Below are 22,280 nucleotides of genomic sequence, written 5' to 3'. Positions count from 1 at the left end.
GCATATTTAATGTTTTAGTTGTGTGATTTTATGGAACACTGACTATCTTAAAATGTCATAATACACAATCCTAAAAAAAAAAAAAAAAGGGACTTTCTAGTTCATCCAAATCACATAGCTCATAAAATCAATTTTCGTCCTGATGATTGGCTTAGGACTTCACAAGATCTTTGGCTTCTACATAAACAGACTTAACATATGATTCAGGGCCAAACTTTTGTTTTATGTGGGACAAAAGTGAAACAGGATGATGATCCACATCAACCTCAAGCAGGTCTTTAGAGGACACACGTGTTGATGTCTCACTCTGTGTATCGTGTGACTACTGACCCACAGTGCTGTGAAAATTTCCACACTCTATATATTAAGGTGAAGCTGACAGAACAACCAATGACGACAGTATTTCACACAGCGACGGATCCAAGCTGATCTGATTTTGGAGCTGCGGGCCACCGAAAGATAATGTTCAGAGCCAAGAATAAGGCTTCAAAGTAAACTTATACAAAACACAACTTTTTCTATCTATTACAGAACAGACCAGAGGCAGGGAAGAGATTCCTGATTAAATCCTAGTGTTAGCTGGAGGCATAACAAAGGAAAAACTGGAGGCAAATCAGAATAGTAGACCGCTCAACGAAGCAAATATGTCATCTGGCTGTGTTGTTTGACACCAGAAGGAAAGTCCTAATGGCTAAAATTAAAGTTTTATCACATACCAGCTGCCAATGCCAGTCAAAAAAAATATACGCTTAAACTATGATTTCATGCAATAAAATGAAACAAAAGGTGGGAGATGTGTGCGAGCCATGACAAAATAAACAAAATGAGCTCACAAAATGTCAAAAAAGGAAATATTCTCATAACTACTTCCCTTATTAAACAACAAAAACAACAAAAAAACATGTTTCTCTCTTTCACTGAACTAAGACAAGCTTTAATTGCCTTGTTCACAGAATTATGTTATATTGTGGAGTACCTCAAGGATCTATTCTTGGGCCTCTTCTGCTTCTCGCCTATATGAATGACTTGGTTTGGATGTCTGAAACTGCATCACCCATTCTTTTTGCTGATGATACTAATATTGTGATATCACAAGCAAACTTTGCTGCCTTGATCAGAGATGCCAAACTATTTGTTAATAATGTTGAAATCAACCAGTCACTTCTGCAACATAATTACAGGTAGGGATGATAAGAACTTAATGGTGATCGATTAATTGGTTGTTGTTGTTTTTTTACTTCAGCCATTGTTAAGAAACAAGTCTGTATAATTACATTTCTAATCTTTTGCTATAAAACTGAACAATCTACACACTAATCTGTACTGATGTTACAGTGTATATCATAGAGGTTGCCTGTTCATGATTAAAACCCTCCTGCACTCACTGAACAAATGATGGACGCACTGTTCTCCAACTATAATGATCACTTATGCCTTGCCAACAAACAGCACGATCACGTAGAAAGGGTTATAGAAATTCAGATTACAGACACTCTCACCGTTATAAATATGATTTTCTCTTTTTATGATTGGAAGTAATTGTCAGTCAAATTTTCATAAGGCTGGAGGCAATCAAAACCAGACACACAGATGCACACTCTGGCAAAAACACAAGCACTTTTTCTTGCTTTGATTTGTGACAGGAAAGACTTAGTCACTGGTTGTGAAAGTAGTTTACAAACTAATCTCAGCCCTCAGCATGATCTGCAGTAGCCTCCAGGTAAAAAGACATACAGCAGTTTTACATTCAAACTGCTGTTTCTAAAGAGCCTTTTTTGTCAGATCAAGGCAATGCGGATGATATTATTTACGCAACAAAGATTTTTTTTCTATAAAACACTTTGGTGTTTAATCTGATTTAAGTGCAGTATAAGAAAATATTTCTTCAATGTAGAATTTTTTTTTCTTTTTTAATCTCGGAATTTGACAGCAATGTGACAGTTGGCAGATTTAAAAGGATAATACTATTGTAATTATTTTAGGATCAGGTTAAATTTGTAATTCTGTTACTGTGTGAATCCAAAGCTTTTTTATATATACCTTTATTTGATAGGACAACTGAAGCGAGGACAGAAAAGGGGGAGAGAAAGTCGGGGAATTACATGCAGCAAAGGACCACAGGCGGGAGTCGAGCCCATGGCCGCTGCAGACAAGCTAAATTTATTTATTTATTTATTTGTAAATAATCTTTTTAATATTTGCAGCAGCACAGTGACAACACAATGACACTGTCCCCCATTGCATGACAGTACGTAGTATCCACAAAGAATAGAAAACAAATAAAATGCTACTAATAATAAAAATAATTAAATAAATAAGACGATATGCATGTAATGTGTAGAAAGAAAAATAATTAAATAAAATAACATAACTGTTTGAATAAGACTGCAACTAATTATTATTTTCTTTATGGATTAATGTGCTGATTATTTTCTCCATTCATCGATTGACTGGTTTGTAAAAAGTTAGTAAACTGTGAAAAATTATTTAGAGCCCAAAGTGACTTCTTCACAATGCTTGTTTTGTCCAACTAATAGCGCAACATTCAGAATCTTAGACATTAAAGTTATTAAAATACATAAAATGAAAAGCAGGAAGTTCTCACATTTGTGAAACTAGAACAATGTTTTTACATGAAAACATGATTGAATAATTGAATAATAGTTTCATCTGTAGTTAAGTTTTAGTTAAGTTTTTAGAGCAGTTTGTAAAAAGTACAATATGTCCCTCTGAAATGTAGTGGAGTAAAAGTATAAAGAAAAGAAAATATGTCAGGAAAGTGCAAGTACCAACAAATTGAATAGAAGTACACTGAATAAGTAAATAAGTAATGGTGGAATTCCACCACTTCATATCACATGCTGCAGTATCACTCACCCACGACACAAAGCTGCAGATTATTGCAGAGCAGAAACATGATCCAGAGTCAGAGAGCCTGGAGGCCGAGCAGAGGTCATCGGTCAGGGTCAGGGTCACAGTTAGGGGGGTGGGAGTGGTGTGGTCACCTGCAGGGGGAAGAAATGACACCATCACTTTGCTTCACATAAATCTGCAGACCACCTTTTCATATTAAAGTCATGATTCCCAGCACTTTCCTCCGACTGTCCTTAATGACTCTTTCTGTCTTCGCAGTTTGTTGTGTGTGTGGGAGCAAGAAATGCAGATGAAAGTAATTGAAAAGCGAGGAGGGGGGCTGTCCACACAGATTAAAGAAACAGAGTACATTATTGAATAATTCTGCTTTCAATTTACTGACCCTGAGAAATCTGTTTCTGGTATTCTGTGTGTGCGTGTGTGTGTGCGTGTGTGTGTGTTTGTGTGTGTGTGCATAGGCGCCTGAGCACTGAAGCAAGTGGAGCAAATGCATCCCAGTTATTCAGTTAGGGGGCGCAAACATGGTTTTGCTACACCACGTTTTGTCTGTTTAAAAATGAATTTATCATCATCCAGTTCCCACATTTAATTGATTATATGAAAGCAGCCAATCAATGATCATTTTACAGTTTTCAGCAACTGACCAAAACAAGTAATAAAAATCATTTTTGGACCACCATTTGAATTGGGTCAGCTGAACCCATCACTGATGGTTTTCCACAGTTGTCAGTCTGAAAGCACGCTCATGCACACACACAAACACACACTGGAACATTTCTGCCTGCATCTGAGGCACAGGTATTTTGAGGGTACAAATGTTTGAGCTAACGCTAACTAACGCTACAGTATCTACCGCGGTTATGAGTCCAAATACAATTTTATCATTATCGGTGTAAGTAACAAACGGAATGTAACCATTTTCAAGCTCCGGTTTGGCTGTAAAATAATTTTCTCTTACCTGATTTTGCACAGAGGAATGACAGCAGCTTCTTGGTTTCCTGCTCTGTCATTAGCTTTTTTTAATCTGAAAATTTCCATTTTTCTGTGACTCAATCTGTGTTTTGTGATATCAGGTAATTTGGTTGTGCGCTCCTCTTTCCCTCCTTTCTGTTGGTGCATGGAGATCTGCGTTTTTTTCTGCTCTGCTCTTCGCTTAACTGTTAGATTGCGTAACCTTTGTCTGCACTTCCACAGCACAGCCGGCTTTGTTTGTTCCCAGCCTTCATCTCCTCATGGAGAAATGTTAGATATTCTACTGTGCTGAGTGACTGGGGCACATGAGGTTCTGTGATGTGTCATTTCGCATGATGCTGTGGCATGATTTCATGTCGCACCGTCTTAGCCTAAAGGTGTGAAGATAACACAATACATGCTTTGAATTTCTCAGATAAGGGAGAGTGGAGTAAGATGAGTCGGGTAGGTTGACCCAGCCCCTGTTTCTAGGCAAATGACATTTGTTGTCATGTGACCGTACATTATTTTTATCTGGCTGTGATTGATAAATATCAGGTAAAAGAACTGCTAAGTGTGGAAAGCAAATTTACACGTCACACATGTTGGTGATTTGCCATGTGAATCATTTAGCTAAGGATTAGCCTGAATTGCTAAGATAGGTAGTTTTTACTAATACTAATGCTTAATTTTAAATGCAGCAAAATATGAAAAGCTTTAAAACATATCTTTTGTTCTTTTTTATTGGTCGACAACTTACTTTTCTTCATAGTGATAATGGCTACAATGATAAAATTAAATGTGAGTTGTTTTGTCTTGCACTGTGCCACAGCAACACTAAAATAATGTGTGCATAGAGTACTGAAGTAAAAAAGTAATGCAAAAGTTACTTTTCCTAGTAACTAGTTAGTTTACAATGCAGTAACTCAGTTAGTAATTTGATTACTTTTTGAGAGCAGTAACTGTAACTAGTTACTAATTTTCAACTTGCCCAACACTGTTCATAACCAGTTAAAAACGTTGCAGTAACTTAAAACTGTCTCATTTGCCATGTTTTGTTGGTGTGACTTTTCCATCACCCTTTATCTCTACACAACAAATGTGTTTATGGATAAACTGCTCACAAGAACACAAAGTTCTATATAGACTCTTACTATAATTTTGCTTTTAATGTACACCAGATTGATGAATTTGTATAAATCTTTCCTCCTGAGGAGCACCCACCACAGAGTCACAGAACCCTGTGGGAAACGCTGAGCTGAATCAAAGAGTGGTCTTTGTAGTGCAACAGGGTTTTTAACATTTTGCATTAACCCTGTAACTGCAGGTAGCAGTTATTGTACTTAATAAAGAGGTTAGATGGTGTATAAAATTTGTAAATTTGTTTTAAATTACTTTTTTTTTGTGGGGGAGGACCCCCCTGATCCCCCTGACTATCTTTCCACGTTTGCTCCCACATTTTAAATCATAACCAGGTGCCTGTATGTGCACACATGTGTTTGACAGAAGGCAACAACAGACAGAGAGAAACCTGAATCTTGACAGACAGCAAAACTAATCATGCAGGTCAGAGTTGAAAAGCATCGTTTGGGTTTCATTTTCATGTATTCACATGCACGCTGTGGGTCAAGCTATCAGTACCACACACACACAAAACACACACACACAAAACACACACAAGGATTTTTCTCGCGGTTCAGTACCTCATCTTAGTGATGTCATGGTAATTTCCATGAATGTGTGTGTCTAATGCCTTGCAGTATACTTTTTAAATTGAGCTTGATAACTCCATAATTTTCCTCTTCCTGCTGCTCAGAAATAATGGCATTTATGGAAATTACTATTCAGTATCTTTAATCTGAAAGTATGCTGTGATTTTATCAAACAACGTCTGAACTTGTGTCAATGTTTTTAAAGTTAATGTCTTGCCATCAGCCGTTTTATGGAAAGCATGTTGATTTTATAAATGGTGAAGGTTTTACTTTGGACTAAAACTCTTCAAGCATTCATTCATTTCCTTGTATGGCTGCATAATATGAACATGATTCTGAAACAAGATTCAAGATAATGGCAGAAAGATGGTCACGTGAGTCTGAGATGCCAGTGTGTCTACTTTTGATAGATGAATCCCCGAGCTGAGAAATGTCTGTTTTTCATCATATCATCTATAGTTCTGGCCCGACCAACGCTTCAGTGCAGGGCTGAGGCTAAAATGTCAGGAGGAAGCGGCAGCCATTCAAATCAGCAGTAGCAGAACCCCACTGAGAAGAGCTGAGAATCGACTTCAGCAGCTGGCCTGAAGCAAACTAGGGCTGCCATAAAACTGCAGGAGATCTGTTTTCACATGCAGAAGTGCACAAAGTATTGTAAAGTATTGCAACATAGTATTTTTATCCCTGTCTGCCCTGACATTTTTAAAGGCTTATTTAAAGTTTCACAAAACTGACCAGTTACAAGAAAATTAGTTTCATTATCTAATGGATTATCTGTAATTTATTCAAGGTTAATGGTGCTAGCTTTTGCTAGCTAGTTGCTATAATGTCCATCTTACAACACATTCTCAGAGGGTGTTTCAGTTGCATTTGTCTAACACATCTAATGGCACAGATATGCTTCTATTTTAAACAGCAGGCTACAGCTGTCTACACAGCTACATATTTTACTCATGCTGCTACTTGACCCAAAGTGTGTCTTTACACTTCAAATTTATTTTCTTTCGTGAGCTAGAACAGTTTGGAGGGACAACTTGCCAAGAAACTAAAGGCAAACTAAGTTCAGGAACTTTTCCTACAAAAATATTAAATGGACACATGAAACAGAATGAAGAGATCATGGTTTTGCATGGTATAACCCAATAAATAATTATAATAAAAGTAATTTACATAGCTCGCAACCATTTTCCAAAACATACCACAAACCCTTAAACTGATGTCCTATTTTCCAAGCAAATATGAGTTTCCAACAATTTCCTGCAATAGATAATCTATCACAGCAACTCTTTGCCTGTCAATGTTCCATAACTGAATGATGAGCTGTTTGCGAGCCAGGGCCAGTTCTAAAATTTTTGGATGTCGTTGTTTACTGAGAATATCATTCAAATGCTCATCGAGCTAAAAGGTTTTTTAATACAAGACATGTCCGCATTCACTCTAACAAACAGCATACGTGTTCATTTTGTTTTTGTTTTCTGGGTTTAATAATCTGATGGCATGACAGGCTTCAATACGTGGCGACCTCCACATGTTGAAGAGTGAAACATGCAGCCACTATTGATACATATCACACTGAGACAAAAATAGCACAGATTTCCAAGAGGAAGGAGTAAATTGGATTTTTAACCTACACATGACCCAGGTCTGATCTTTTTAATTTCAGCCCAAACCCATCACCTGCGACTCAGAGAAAACTTCCTGGTTTGTAAATCCCAGCACAGATTATCGGCTATAATCTAATTTCTGCATTACAAAAAATAGTTCCAGGAGGCAGACACATCAGGAGGCGCTGACCCCGTACTGACCCCTTATTATAGGTTTTGTCTCAGCAGAGCTGATCTCACCCTGTCTGTTGGACTGAGATTACTGGCTATTGTAGCTTAGTGGGACAGAAGCCAGTCTGTTCATCCCCAGAGGAAATCGGTGCGGTAATACTTAGAATGTCAGTTTGGTAGTATTGTTAAAGTCAAGTGTAACGAGATGACGGATCACTGTGGCCTGTTTATACCGAGCACCACTCCCTCGTCTTTATTCAACACCCATGTCAGAGGAAGATGAAGAACTGCGGCACTGCTGCGCTGGGGAGCGGTCCTGCCTTCTGGACTAAATTACAATAATATCTTTATTTTCATAGCGCTTTGTTAATAAAGCATCATATCATAACTCAGCCAAACAAAAAACACAGAGACTGACGCTACTGTGCTCAACATTTTAGATCAACAGGCAATGCTTTTATTTAGAGGGATTACCAAGAATGTGGCAGTACAATGAGCACTTTAAGGACATGAAAAGGCCAGTTATGAAAATAGATCGAAGAGCCTTTTATCTACTGTTTTGAGAGAAATTTGGATACTTGTGTAGTGCAATCGAATTATGCCGTTCATGTGGCTTTTGCAGTTCAGTTTGTTTTATTTTGCTGGTGTTCAATTTTGCAAGAAATAACAAGACAGGCTTTCTCCCACAGATAGATCTAATATTTCAGATTTTTCATGTTACACGACACACTCATGATGGGAATTTGGATAAACATTAAAGCTTGTTTTTAGCCATGTTCCTGGCACAGCTATGCAGATAGCAACGCTGGTCTGTTGGTCAGTCCACCACTTTGGTACAGACTGAAATATATCAAGCAACTATTGGATGGATTTCTGTTATTGTTATTAAGTCAGTTAATTTGTGCAGATATTTATGCCTCCCAGAGGATGAAGCCTGATGATTTTGGTGAGCGTACAACTTTATATTTAGTGCCATGATGATGGGCATATCAGTAGTTTTGAGTGAAATGTGATCTGCTGCTCACTCCACCATTAATAAATGTTTATGTTTATGACTCATTACTTATTCAAATCCATTGTTCTCCCCTATTTTTAATAGGGGAGAACAATGGATGTGGAGGGTTTCTGTTTGCCTCAAGCACCAAAATGACTAAATGCGCCCCTGGAAATAAGCAGTAGGTGATGCTGATGCTTGGAAAACCACAGCTGAAGAAGAGGACGCAATTTTTAATTTTAATATGCATCATTGCAGGCCGCCTCCCAAACATCAAGACTGATTTCAGCCTAAATAGTTGGGACAATAATACATAGAAGTGACGATTCCTTGGTGTATCCATCAGTGTATATCACACATAACAGATGTAATAAGACAAAAAAAGACACAAGACGAACAGCATAAAAATGTAGCAAGATGAAACAGATGTAACAACCTGAAAACCACGTAAAAAAGAGCCTGTACTTTTTCACTTTTAGTTGACAAAGTTGAATCAGTACTTCTGCTTTTACCAGAGTCGTTATTATACATGAGTATCTGTGCCTCTACTTGAGTACAGAGTTTTGCCATCTCTGGCAGTTTCAAAGAAAAAGTTGTCTTTCATCAGTCTCACCAAAGGCTTCAGCTGCCACTCCAGTAATATTGACTGTTGCTGCCATAAGCCAGCCACATCAGTCTGTAGCTACACAGGCAATACTTGTCAGTGGGTTTAATTTATCGTTGGATTTGGAATTTGTAGTGGAAAGATAAAGCTACATTCTTATTCTTTAGTTAGCCTAAAACCAGTGACCGAAAAAGCTGAACTCACCACCATTACATTTTGAACAGTTACATCATGCTGCTATTTTCTGCTGACAATTTGCATCTGCTCACTGCCAAGTACAGCTTTAAAAAGAAATGCTGTGAATGCATGGTAGCTGTTGCTCATAAAAGGTGATTAATATAAAACAGCCCCTAGTTTCATGATGTACATGTTTATCACCAGGCATTAATTTACTTTTCCTTCCTTCATATTTTGAAAATGTTATTTCCCTTCCTTCAGCTTCTCTGCCAGTGTGAAATGACTTTTTTTCTCTCTTCTCTTTCCCTCCCTCTCTCTGCCAACTGTAATGAAACAAAATAAATGGTGACTGTAGGTGGGAGCCCCCCCCCCCGTGCATTTATCCTCCATCAATCCCACTTTATGACTGCGGGCAAACTTTCTGGAGTGTTACAAGGCAAACCATTATTACAACACAAAAAGTCCCTGAAACAGCCAGGCATCAAACAGCTCCATGTGATGTCTAACTCGTGGAAAAAGTTGTATTTGGTGTCTCCAAATAATTCCTCTTTTGGAAATGGAACGAAAAACACAGCAGCTTTTTAGTGAAGCTGCAGCTGTAAACCAGACTGCTGAATGAAAACAACAGATACCATACAGCTGCCAACAACAGACCTGCGTGTTACAAACCTGATATTACACGTGGCAGATATAAAGCTTTACTACACGCCTGATACACTGTTGTGACCTTAAAGGACCAGTGTGTAGGATTTACTGTGTCAGATTTTGCTGTCAAAAATACAGTCAGTATGTCGCATGTAGCAGTGAGGTTGTAGAATAAAACTAAATTGTCTCACCCTCCTGTTTCATAACCTGACATACCAGATGGTTTGTTAGACAGAAATATCTGGGAAGTCGTCCTTAGGAGCAGTTTTGGAAAAGGGCAGGCACTTTAAAAAAAAAACACAGGTTATATGGATGAACCGGGCTAATTTTAGATTGCTTGCTGAAGTTGGGAGAAGAGTGAAAACATCTTTCCCATGGAGAAAAGTCATGCTGTTCTTTGCTTTTCTTTCAATGAAGATATAACCGATGCTATCACAATATCTATACTAACCTTTTCAGGAGCTGCCATTGTTGGTTTGACACGAGTCGCTTCTGTAAACACTTCTTGCTGTTGTCACATCTCACACCTCACCCATAGCTACCTGAAACAAAAACGTTTATGCCATAGAGTCATAAAAAATAATGTAATGCTAATTAAGTAAGGACTAATTTCGTCATTAGCCTGGCTGGTGTTAGAGTAAGTTTCACACTCAACACAAGTGCACTCTGCCCTCTTCATAGAATTTTTACACACAGGTTTGCAGTATTTGCAGCAGGTGTCAAGTGGTTTGATTTAGATTCAGATTGAGATTTATATCAGCCTTTCTTGTTTTGTTTTTTTGGTGCTTGCCCCTGCTGCTGACTAGGACCCTGTGCAAACTGACACACAGCTCCTTTTCCTTCCACAAACTCTGCTCTCAGCTCCTCTGCCGTCTGCAGCATGAACTTCCTGGACTCCTTGTGGAGAATGTGGACATCAACCCAGGCCAGGTCGAGGACGCTGTAGAACACAGCCGCTGGCCAGGCACCTGCTCTAGAACATCCACACTGTACTTGGTGTTACTGTAGTACATCACAGACACAGATTTGCCTTTGGTCCATCGATGATGGCCACAGATATCAGCACCTTTACGCTGAACAGCTCCACTTGCTTTTACGTAGTGGGGGGCGACTTGCCCTGAGTTTTTCCCAGGGTGCCAACCAGGCTGGTCTTCTTGGCCTGTAGGGTGGTGACCAGTTTGCGAGGAGTAAAGAAATTATTCATGGTCATATTTCTTCCCTTTCCCAGGAGTGGCTCTGCCGGTCTCAGCACCACACTCTCTCCCACGAGCTGTCTTCACTCTATGTCTCATCCTTTCCCAGAAACAGAGCCCAGTTTAGCATGTAATTGGTTTGGACATTTTTGGCCAGCCATAATACGATGCCGAATTTGGTGGGGCACTTATCTACGGGTATGCTGGCCCTAAGCAGCAGGGTAGCAGGGTGCGCTGCTCTGAGCAAACTTGTTCCAAGTGGGCTATCATCCTAGATGCACACATCAGATCTTCCTTTTGTTAAACACATCAGTGTGGATCTAAACTAACCCTTTAAAACACCAACGTCACACAATAATGCAAAGAAACTTATTGAACAAGTTGACCAGCAACTCCAGTAGTTTATGTGGTAAAATTTTCTTTTTAGAAAAGGAGGTTGCGCTTCAACGATAGGATTCTCAGTGGAGTGCTAGACCCAAAAAACCTAGCACATCTCAAGTCTCAGTGACATGAGACAAACAAATAAGTCAAATGTGAGTATTTTGTCCTCCTTGACTTGAAGACTTCAGATGTACTATCTTTTAAATTTTTTGTAAAATTACATTTGTTTTCTGTTTTTTTTGGTCAAACTAGTGCGGTTGTGTGAAATAGTCACCAGTCCCTCTCTAAAAGGGCTGTCTGAAAAACTGTCTCTGTAGAGATCATGCCATGCAGTGCAAAGGGGGGGAGCAAGAACTGCTCTGGAACGGCTGTCAGATGTTCTGATGAATTTCTGACATGTCGGAAAAGGTCAGTGCCTTTGTTCTCACTGCACTTTGTTTGCACGAATTGGCAAACTGAGCGCCTGCAATTGCAATGGCAACACAATGTGTCACAATGCTAAGTCACCGCCCATTCCCTCTGCAAAATGGACAAGCCAAACTGACATACAGGATGCCACACGCGATCTAGGCAGCATGTTTCTTCTTGTTAGCATTATTACAAGCAAAAAAAACTTCTACCTGTCTCAAAGCTATAAAATAAATCTTTACTGGCAATCAATAGACAGAACGATCATTTTCTATTTTGCACATACTCAGATGATCGGACTATACAGTGTGAACACATAAGTCATGACCTTTGTCTTCGCATCAATAATTTTCTTGTACAGTAGGAGCTGGGATTAAACACATGTATATCAGGCTTAATGTTGTCAAGCACAGGTTTAAAAATAACAGAATCTCTCTTTGAATAAATAGTCATAATGCAAAATAACCTAAGTAACAGCAGACAAAAATAAGATTAAAACGTACCCATAGCTGTGCTAGAGGTAAGCTGCTATGGATTATGGTTTTAAATGGTTCCTCTAAGTGTTTCTGCCTCATCAATAGAGCAGACGGAGCATTCAGCTGCACCAAAGAAATACTCTGCTTGTTCTGCTTTACAGATCGACAAGGCAAGATAACATTGAACTTAAATGTAGCAAGCAGTTGTGTGTTGTTCTCAATGGGCCAGGGACAAATATAAGTGTTGATGTATGCATGCATGTGTGAAGGGTTGGGTTTGACTTGGGGAGCAGGAGGAGGGTTGTTGGAAGGAATGTGGAGGAGTATTGTTAGACTGTCAGAGTTTGTCTGTTCCTCGTCTGTTGACTTGTGTGACTGCCTATGTTGCTTTTGTCTGCATGTAGGTGAGTATTTTCCTCTTGTCATGTGTCTCTTGTGTTTAAATACACATGTTAATGGATTGTGAATTTACCATACTACAAAAGAAAACTACTAACCAACAAAATTGAGAAGCCCACGATAAATGAGGCTATCGACAGTTGTTTACTTGAAAGACCAAGACCACGGTTTAGACAACATCAACAAAAAAACCCCCCAAAAAACTGTAGCCCTTTTTGCTAGCAGACAATACACAGTTACCCATGTACTTAAAACACAGTACAGTGTTTTTTTAAGATGCATAGAATAGTGTAATGGCATTGTAACCAAGGATCCAGAGTTCACCTAATAATATGAACTTGATAAGGAATCAAACAGGTCGATGAGCCCAAACATCTCAGTTGAAACATTAGTACTGACTTAGAAATTTTGGTAGTTATTTAAGATTACAAGTGCAGCTTTACAAAAATATGAATGGTATAGAAACCAATTCAGTTGTGGTTATTCAGAAGGATAATGTTTTGGCACAGAGTTAATTAGATCAATTAACTAACTAAATTTAATTACAACAACTAACCAGTATCATGTTCAAGTTTATAACAAACCAAAGTTCATGAAACATGGTTAATAATTAAAGCTATACTATGTAACATTTTAGCATTAAAATGTCTAAAAATGCTAGGGATATGTCATATATTTTGTTGATTTGTGTGTTTAAATTAGCCCAAAAGCAGAGAAATCTGTCATTTGCTGAAGGCAACAGTATATTTCCCTGCAAGCTGTTGCTAGGCAGTTGCTGTAACTTTTGTGAAAACACAGGATAAAAGTAAATAGGAAAACATGTCAGAGACTGAGGAAGGAAGTCAGCGCACATGACTAAACGTAACATGAATAAAACTTTACGTCGTCATTGAGTCATGTCAGACAGATTTTTATCATGTATGGTGACGTAATCAAACTATGTCTTTTGTTACTGTTTATTGTGACACAGATCGCTAAAGGCAGCATTTATATATCATGCGTTTAAGTGAGTTCCAGTCAGTGAAGTTTGCATCTCTCATTTGTTCACTAATGGACCTTGCATAGTGGAAATGGCGGTGAAGTTAACAGGACAGGCATTTATCCATCTTGTATTGTGCATAATTTTAGTTGAACATACCATATTTGTATGGGAAGCTGCATTACTAATCTGCAGATGTTCTGGTTTAAGATAAGACGAAACTTTTCTATGAATGTCATCAGTTGGTAAAAAAAAAACCCCAAAACAGAGCAGTCATCAAAATAGATTATTCAAAAATTGTGAATAACCACAAATACAATAAGTCCTTGGGCATACAATCATAGATGCGCACAAAAAAAAAATCAGGCTGATGGGTCCAGTGGTATATGACATTAGCTATGGACAATAGCTAATGCCAGCCCTGTTGGTCATGCACACACAAACCTATCGCATGATCTTCTCCAGAGATAATAGATAATAAAGTAATATTGTAAAGTATGTCAGCCAACAATTATTTAGACATCCAGCAGACAGAATCATGGAACCATGTTTCTGGTGAAGTGCAAATTTCCATGAAGCTGTATTTTTTTCTCTCAGTTAGTGCTACATAAAGTCAGTATTCGCTCTTTGGCCTTTCAGGGCAGTACATCAACATAAAGGAGTTCAAAGGACACTGAGGAGGTCACTGGATTTAGCCAGCACTACACACACACACACACACCACACACACACACAAACAGCATATTGACGGTAAGTGTATCTGGGTCGTTCAGGAAGCTCTTGTGTGGGCAGAGAGATGTCAGCTGTGACTTCCCCTGATTAAAAGAGAAAGAGAGACGGAGGGAACGATGACGCAGTTTAATGCACAATGCCTCATCTCCCTTTAATCACCGATAAGGACCAGTGTTGGTGCTGTATAGTGTGTGGGTGGGGCGTTGAGCTCAAGGTCGATCACTCTCTCTGCTCTCTTTACCTCACAGTGAATAACTGACATTCAGATGTGTATCAATTAATTAAATCTCTCCACGAATCTATTGGTAATTTAAAACAGTGACGCCCCCACAGGGTTCACCTGTTGAAAGGCTTAAGGTCAAAGATATCTTGTTGTCATATCTTGGTTGCAATCAGACACTAGAATCACTTTGTTGTCTCAACACAATAAATAGACAGGAACCCGTCATGGTGACATTGCTGCCGAGTCAGTGTGTTGACTGTCCTTTTGCATGATATGGCTCACCGCTTTCGGTTGTATGGTTACAGAAGAACAAGGAAGTAATGGCCAACTATTCTCAAACACTGTCAATATGAGTCAACACTTGCTTCCTGCGAACACCAAAGTTTGGAAAAACATCCATTTACACATAATACAGTACACGTAATACTTCTGTTTATATTTTATAGAGTTAAATCCACACAAGTTTGTGCACTCACAAGATAGTTTGAGTACACAGATGTCTGACACAGACTCCAGCAGATTGATTTTATGTGAGCCTGAACGACATTAACCAGTTCTCAGTCTCATTGTTTGCGCTTGTATCTGCCATGTAGACAAGGACGGCATTTATGCCAGTTTCACGGCTTGTAATAAGCCTATTACTTGGCAAATGTGTGGGCCAAGATGCTGTTTAAATAGTGTGCAGACCGTCGCACCACCAGCGCACACCAGCATGGAAATGTTGCAAAGTCAGTGCTGACATGCTGATGTTTAGCCAGTATACAGTTTACCAAGTGTAAGCATGCTAATATTTGCTAATTATCACTAAACACAAATGACCACTGAGACTGAAGTAGTGAACTACTGACCGTCAGACTGTTATTGCCATTCCTGCTGCTAGCATTGCTATTGCCTACGATACCTGTAGCTTAGATGCTAGGATGCATAGTTTGCTCTGAACCACAGCTTTAATGTTAGTTGCAAATTAAGACCTGATTGTGCTGCAGTCTGCTTTGACTGTATGATCATTTTCCCTAAAATACAACTTTGCATTATTTGGCTTGTGGAACTTGGCAACTCTGCATGACTTTCTGCACATCTTCAGCAGCATTTTAGAAACACACACAAGACTTGACTGGAGTTAATGGCCTCTAATTGAGTGTCTGCCAAGTTTAAAAGTCTGTAGGCTGTATATGTGGCACGTCAACACTAACAAATACTCCACCCTCTATACTTTAAATGTAAAGGAAGTGCCTGATACCTGCAGCATACTTAATCATATTAATTAAAGGATGTTAGGCTGATTCTGTATTGGTCTTGATATTGTTGTTGTGAATGCACAGTTTCAATGGAACCAGTATGGACAGTTGCGGAGGATTTACATAAGACAGTAGCTATGTGTTGCTGACGTGCTGCTCACGCCCAGGTTAGACTGTGTGTCAGTAGCAGGGCGGTGCTGGAAAAAGCTCACTGAGTAAATAATGCTTGAAAAGATATCTGGTGATGCGACATTAAAAACTCTACATTGAAGCAAACATGGCGGGGATGACAGCACTGAGCATTAAGGTCCAACGGGCTCATTTCAGTAGTGATGGGGGGGGGGGAAAGAAGAAGAAGAAAAAAAAAAGAGTGCCCACTGCCAGAGCGAGAGGAGGGTTACAGAACAGTGCAAAGAAAATAAACTCTGTCATAGTGCTTCTGAAAAAGCACTACAGATTAACTCTTATCAAAACACAGCAGTGAACACAAAGTGACTGATAATAAGCCAGAACGAAAACATTCTGGTTTGATGAAAGCATAGTGAAGATGCTTGTCGACTTAATCACCAGGTACATCATGTGTCAAAGGAATTCCTCATAGACTACACTCAATAACACAATTGGTATCTACAAGGTACTGTGATCATTGTTTCAGCCACAAATATCAGGCTGTGAGTGATACACAATAAAGAACTATTGTGACTGTGGTGTACTCTGCTGCTTACTACAAATATGGTGTTGGAACAGCACATGAACAGCATTTGTTAAATGACTGGCTGATGGCTTTAATCATAAAGTAGTTCCCATACTGTCTGCAAATGTACTTATGTGAAAATATTGGGTTTTTTTTTATTTTATTTTATACTGGTTTGTGCCAACAAAGATTAATTAATTGAAGGTTAATTTTAATTAGAGTTTAGTGTTTAGTTTAGTGTGATGTGTGTTTGGAAGCTGCTGATTAAAAGGTAAGAAAAACATTACATTATTTGCTAACTTGTTAAAAAGTGACAAAAAAAATGTTACGTTGTTTGCTAGCTAGCAAAAAGCGAAAAAGTTTTTTAAAAAGTTATCTTGTTTGCTGGCCAGCTAAAACAGTTCATAAATAAATTTAATCCAGGCATAGAGTAAAACTAAATGGTATTAAAGGTTTAAAGAGACTTTTGAATTTAATCTTATAAAGCTATGATACAACATAATTAAAAGTTAAACCATGATTTAATCAGATTTTAAAAATGTATCCTTGTTGGTGCAAGCAAGTTTCGTGATAGAAAAGTAAGTAAATGCAATTTTTTTGAAAAACAAAGATCATCTGTGATTTATAGGGCTTGTTTTGGAGGAAAAGGTCATGATGTGATGCTAAAAATTTAGAGGAAGTTAAAATGTAGTATGCACCGAGCAGTATTGGAGTGTGTCCCTGACAGGGTTAATGTTGCACGTGAGGTTTGCCAACACTCCTAGTTCCTCTTCATGTTCAGCAACCTGACTCCAAAGAACAGGATGTGCACTTTTATTTAGATGTCAACTGTCTCATTTGTAATATTTGCATGTTGTGCCAGGACACTGCAAACATGCACAAACACGCACACACACACACACACACACACACACACACACACACACACACACACACACACACACACACACACACACACACACACACACACACACTCTGTAGCTACATGTAAACACATTCATAACTAGCTCTCTGACATGAGTCATTGCTGACTGACAACTTTATCATCAAACTGAAATTTAAATCCTCTTCATTTTATGTAAAGTAAGTCTAAACTACAATGATACAGAATCTCCTGGGCATCATTTTCAATTTCTCAAGTGATTTTTAGCATTTTAGCTGTAAACGTCTGGGTGTCGTTTCCCATGGCAGGTTGTGACTGACAGGTGAGACAGGGCTCCACAATAAGAACTGCCTGCTTGCCCGGGGCAAGGAAAATGCCATGTCGGGCAAGTACATCTGGCAACTCACCAGCTTGACCAGCCAAGTGGTAGAAAAGAATTAAACTATTTTGATAATAGATTCATTTTTAATTTGTCATGCAAAAATGGCAGAAAATGCAGTTTTCAGCCTGTCAGATATGGAGATTTTTTTACTTTTCTTTGTTTATCATCATATTAAAACAAATATGTGGGTTTTAGCCTGAAAGAATTTTCAAAATGGGGATGGACAATTACTATTTTTTCCCATTTTTATAGTCATTGCAGCCCTATATTAAATATAAGAAATGACTTCAGTCTTTGTTGTTATTGAAAACCACTAATAAGACAAGTAAAAACTCAGTTTGGGCAAGTAGATTTCTGACCCACTTGCTGAATCAGGCAAGTGAAAAAAACCCCCACTGACACTGAAGCCTGTGAGAGTCAGCATTGTTAGGACTGCCAACTACAATTATAGCACGCTACTGATAATAGCACACTACTCCAATACTGGGGTATTTAATCTCATATAAACACTAAAATGCTGTTTTGTGTATTGATGTTTCATTTGTAGTAGCTGGCCAGCTATTCAGCAATAAAGCTAGATAATGATGCTATGATAGCTGTTTTACCCGACCAATATCAACACATTCTTGATTTGCACCTGTCCTGGGGGCATGTGAAGGCTGATTATTAAGATGTTACTGAGTTATACTGTTCTTCTCTCTGTGGTGCACTGCTTTTATTTTAGTAATGCATAAATCACATCTTGGTAGTAATTTAATTAAAACTCCAGCTGGCACCACAGGCTGCAACAGTTGCTTGTTCTACTCTGCTGTTCTACATGTTTTTACCTGAAATAGCTGTAATAGCTTACCTGTAATAGAGTAAAAATATCTACTCCATAACTGTGCAGATGCATTCAGAAAATATGTGCGAGAGATATTTTGAGGGGTTTTACTTTTTTGAGTTTTGAGCCAAAGTCAAACTCTTTAATTTTGAAACAGTTTAATCAACTAAGGATGTTTTGTCAAGGTTATTTACTTTTCTTCTTTAGATAAACTTAAAAGGTTGAGTTTTGGATCCATACTCCATTTGGAGTAAATTCATTGAAGTGAAAGTAAATAATTTCATATTTTCAACTGCAAGCACTTAATTTTCAAACATCCAAAAAATGACAAATCAGCTTCACAATTCAACGTGAAAAATTATTGACATATATTTTTTTTACTTCAAATTTATCTAAAGAAGAAAAGTAAATTATCTCAACAAAAGGTTGCAGCTCAGCAAAACTTTGTTTAGTGTATTTCAAAATGTAAGAGTTTCAGTTTGATTCAAAACTCTAGAGAGGGCCGTTGCCTTGAAATTCTTGCACTCTCAACTTTTGTCTTTTTTTTTTTTTTTTTTTTTACAGTGCAAGGCTTCACAAAAAAGGGGGACCCTACATAAAGTTCTGCATAGGGCCTCTGAAAAGCTAGAAACGGCCTTGATCAGTGCTGTGTTTTTCCAAATCGCACAAAGGAGGAGGTTTGACTAGCGTTAGCTGTCTCTCTTTCATGGATCTGTCAGACTGTCACAAATCACATCAGACAGTCCTGTAATTACAGCACTCTGTCCAGTGCTCTGTTACTCCAGCCGGGTGCGTATTTAAATTGATTGCTTTTGCTTCATTACAGTCTGTAGCTAGATAAGTAAGCCGCAACAAACACCAAAGGTATCTATTCTGATTGCTTACTTTTCACTGGATGAGAACAGCGCCAAAGTGTACGAGTGCCATCGCTCATCAACAGATTCCTGAGGTCAGATGTGGGAGGAATAACAACTCAAACATTTAAGCTGTTCTTCCAGTGAGTTGGAATTTGTTGGCATGGATCAGAACGCTACCAGGCAGCAAATTCACACACATTTTCCAGGTAAGACACGCATGCCACTTTGCCAAAGTAAACTATGCATATGCACTAGTTCAAAGACATGCTTTTGTTATTTCTTGTCAGTCACAGATGACTGTCACACAACAGGTGATTGAAGTTCATTTTGATGTTCTCATTCTGAATTCATTCACCCATAATAAATAAAATATATTAAATCATTTCAATATCAGACAACTATGTTCTTCCGTCGTAAAATAAAACACTACAGTGCCAACCATGCTGTTTTAATAGTAGCTTGATCTCTTAGAAGTCCAGCAGGCACTTTGTGACAGAGCAGTGAACATGTGGATTAATAATTCAGCTGTTTGCAATGCTCAACTCAAAGCACATAAATGCATCAACACGGTCGCAGCAATAATACAATCCGGGCGTTGGCTTCAACCCTGCGACCCCTCCTTATACCCTCAGAGGAAACTTCCTGCTCCCTCCAGCCCTCCAGCAGGTGAAAACACCGTACTTCCGTGAGAACGAGACTTGACAATGAGAGCCTGTTCATTTCTCTCTTCCGTTCTCCTCAAGGTTGATGTTCGGGGTAGAAGCCGCTCTCGTTCTCTGCTGTATCACTTTACTGTGTTATCTGGAAATGCGCACACTTGTTGCCAGGTTTAGCTTCACCTATAGGCTACTGCAGCAAGTTTACTGAAACTTCACCTTGATTTGATGCTTCTTCTGCCTGGTTCTTCCTGCTGTGTTTGAGAGGAAAATGTAATAATAATGTAATAACACGTCAAGGGCTTGTTGTGGACATCATGTGCTGACATCCATGAAAGACAGACTTGGTGTGTATTCTTTACGCTTCTCTGGTAATCAAACGCATTTTGTAGATTAGCCACAATAAGCTCTGGTGACGATATATAGCTGTGAGCAGGCTTTTATTCAAGATGTTCACAAAATAAAAGACAGACACCGAGCTGGACTTCTTGATGTTGGACTTATAAGTAATATTAGCTGGCTTACTTTTCCTCATAATGCATGTAATCATAACAAATTTATAACAGTTGTGTTTATGTGAGTTGCACTTAGAAACAGTAGGGACACCAAATCACAAAAAAAAAAAAAAAGAATTCTTGGTATTTCTTGGAAAGGCTTCACTCACCTTAAGTGACATATTTGATGAGCAACATTATTAAAGGCTTTTCAAGACAATGGCAGCACATCACGCTGTCACAGTCCCCTCAGGGTGACGTCCCACCCAGCCACACCCGGCAAACAGACCCCAGATGGCCTGCATCACTCACCCCGAGGTGACACGCACGCCAACTGGACAATACGACAGGTGTATAAGTGTAGTTCAAGCTGAGCTGTGTTGCTGTCACAGTGTGACACCTGTCGACCTTTTCGGTGACATCTTGAGGACCATGGATGCTTTCAAAACGTGGGCTCCAAAAATATGTACATTGTTAGTCCAAAAAAGTCAGGAAAATGACGACTCTTTTCCAAATGATGTCAACCTAATCTTGAAAACCACATGTTTTGATCTACAGGTTTCACAATAGCCCACCTTTTGATTCACAGAAATCTATAGGATCTATTTCGGGTTGCTGCTGTCCTGCAAGATATGGTTTAGTGTAAGAAAAGAAAGAACAGGTTGGTGGGTGAGCACATTCAATAAATCCCTCTGTGTCTGTCTTTAAGGGCCAAGGCTACACAACATACTTTGTCCTCATGCATTACACCCTTCCTGTCTGCATGTACCTCTACTGTTGATTGCCTGCTGTTTTGTCACTCTCATTTCTCACGTAATTCTCCACAGGCAACACCCTTTTCCTCTCTATTGTATGTTTCCCCCGTTCTCAGCATGCACTTTACGGGCTGTTGCTTAATCAGACCCAGTGTCTTTGTATGAAAGCATGCTGCCGTACGGTGATGGTGATGGTAAACACTGATGCCATTAATGCTGGTATGGAGCAGCAGGACGGTTTTTTATAGTTATGTGCTTCCTTAATTTCACAAGCCGCACTCTCTGCTCCCACAGATGTTTCATTCAGCTCAAGTGAGTGTACAGATCAGGCGAAGATACGAGGAAAAATATCGACACGAATGATAACTAATGCAATTTATTATTAACTCATAATAATTGCAAAATGTAATTAATGCTTTTTTCAAATGCCAGAGCTACCCATCAGATTATATTTTACCATATATAAGAATATTTCAAGATTTGAGACCCTATATGTGGGGTTTTCTTAATCATTTACTAAATGTCACAACAATTAAAATGTGCAAATAGAAGAGACACAAATTTGTAAAAAAGAAAAAAAAAAAGCTACAGACATGCTTCCTGCAGTTTTTATGAGGCAGGTTTTTCTCTATAGAGCTCGTATGTAATATGGTTTAATTGTTTGTACTGCAGTTCATTGTTTCTTTATTGTGTATTCTTACTGCATTCTTACTGGAAGCCCATAAAACTTTATTTCCCTTAAGGGATAGTAACATTTTGAACTGAACAGAACTGAGACACCACAATGCAAACAGCATTACATAAGTTCACTTGAGTCAATCTGTTTTGCTACTTGATATATCAGTATTGTTTAATTCAAAATGCAGCGATGCATGAACACACACCCTGCCATAACTTGTACCTGCTTATTTACAACAGGACATTTTTGACAATAACCACAATGACCAACAATACAAAAGTAGAATCTAGAAATAA

The sequence above is a fragment of the Lutjanus erythropterus genome, chromosome 22 (assembly GCF_056507025.1).
Source record: "Lutjanus erythropterus isolate fLutEry1 chromosome 22, fLutEry1.hap2, whole genome shotgun sequence".
Taxonomy (NCBI): domain Eukaryota; kingdom Metazoa; phylum Chordata; class Actinopteri; order Lutjaniformes; family Lutjanidae; genus Lutjanus; species Lutjanus erythropterus.
This window is presented reverse-complemented; position numbering follows the sequence as displayed.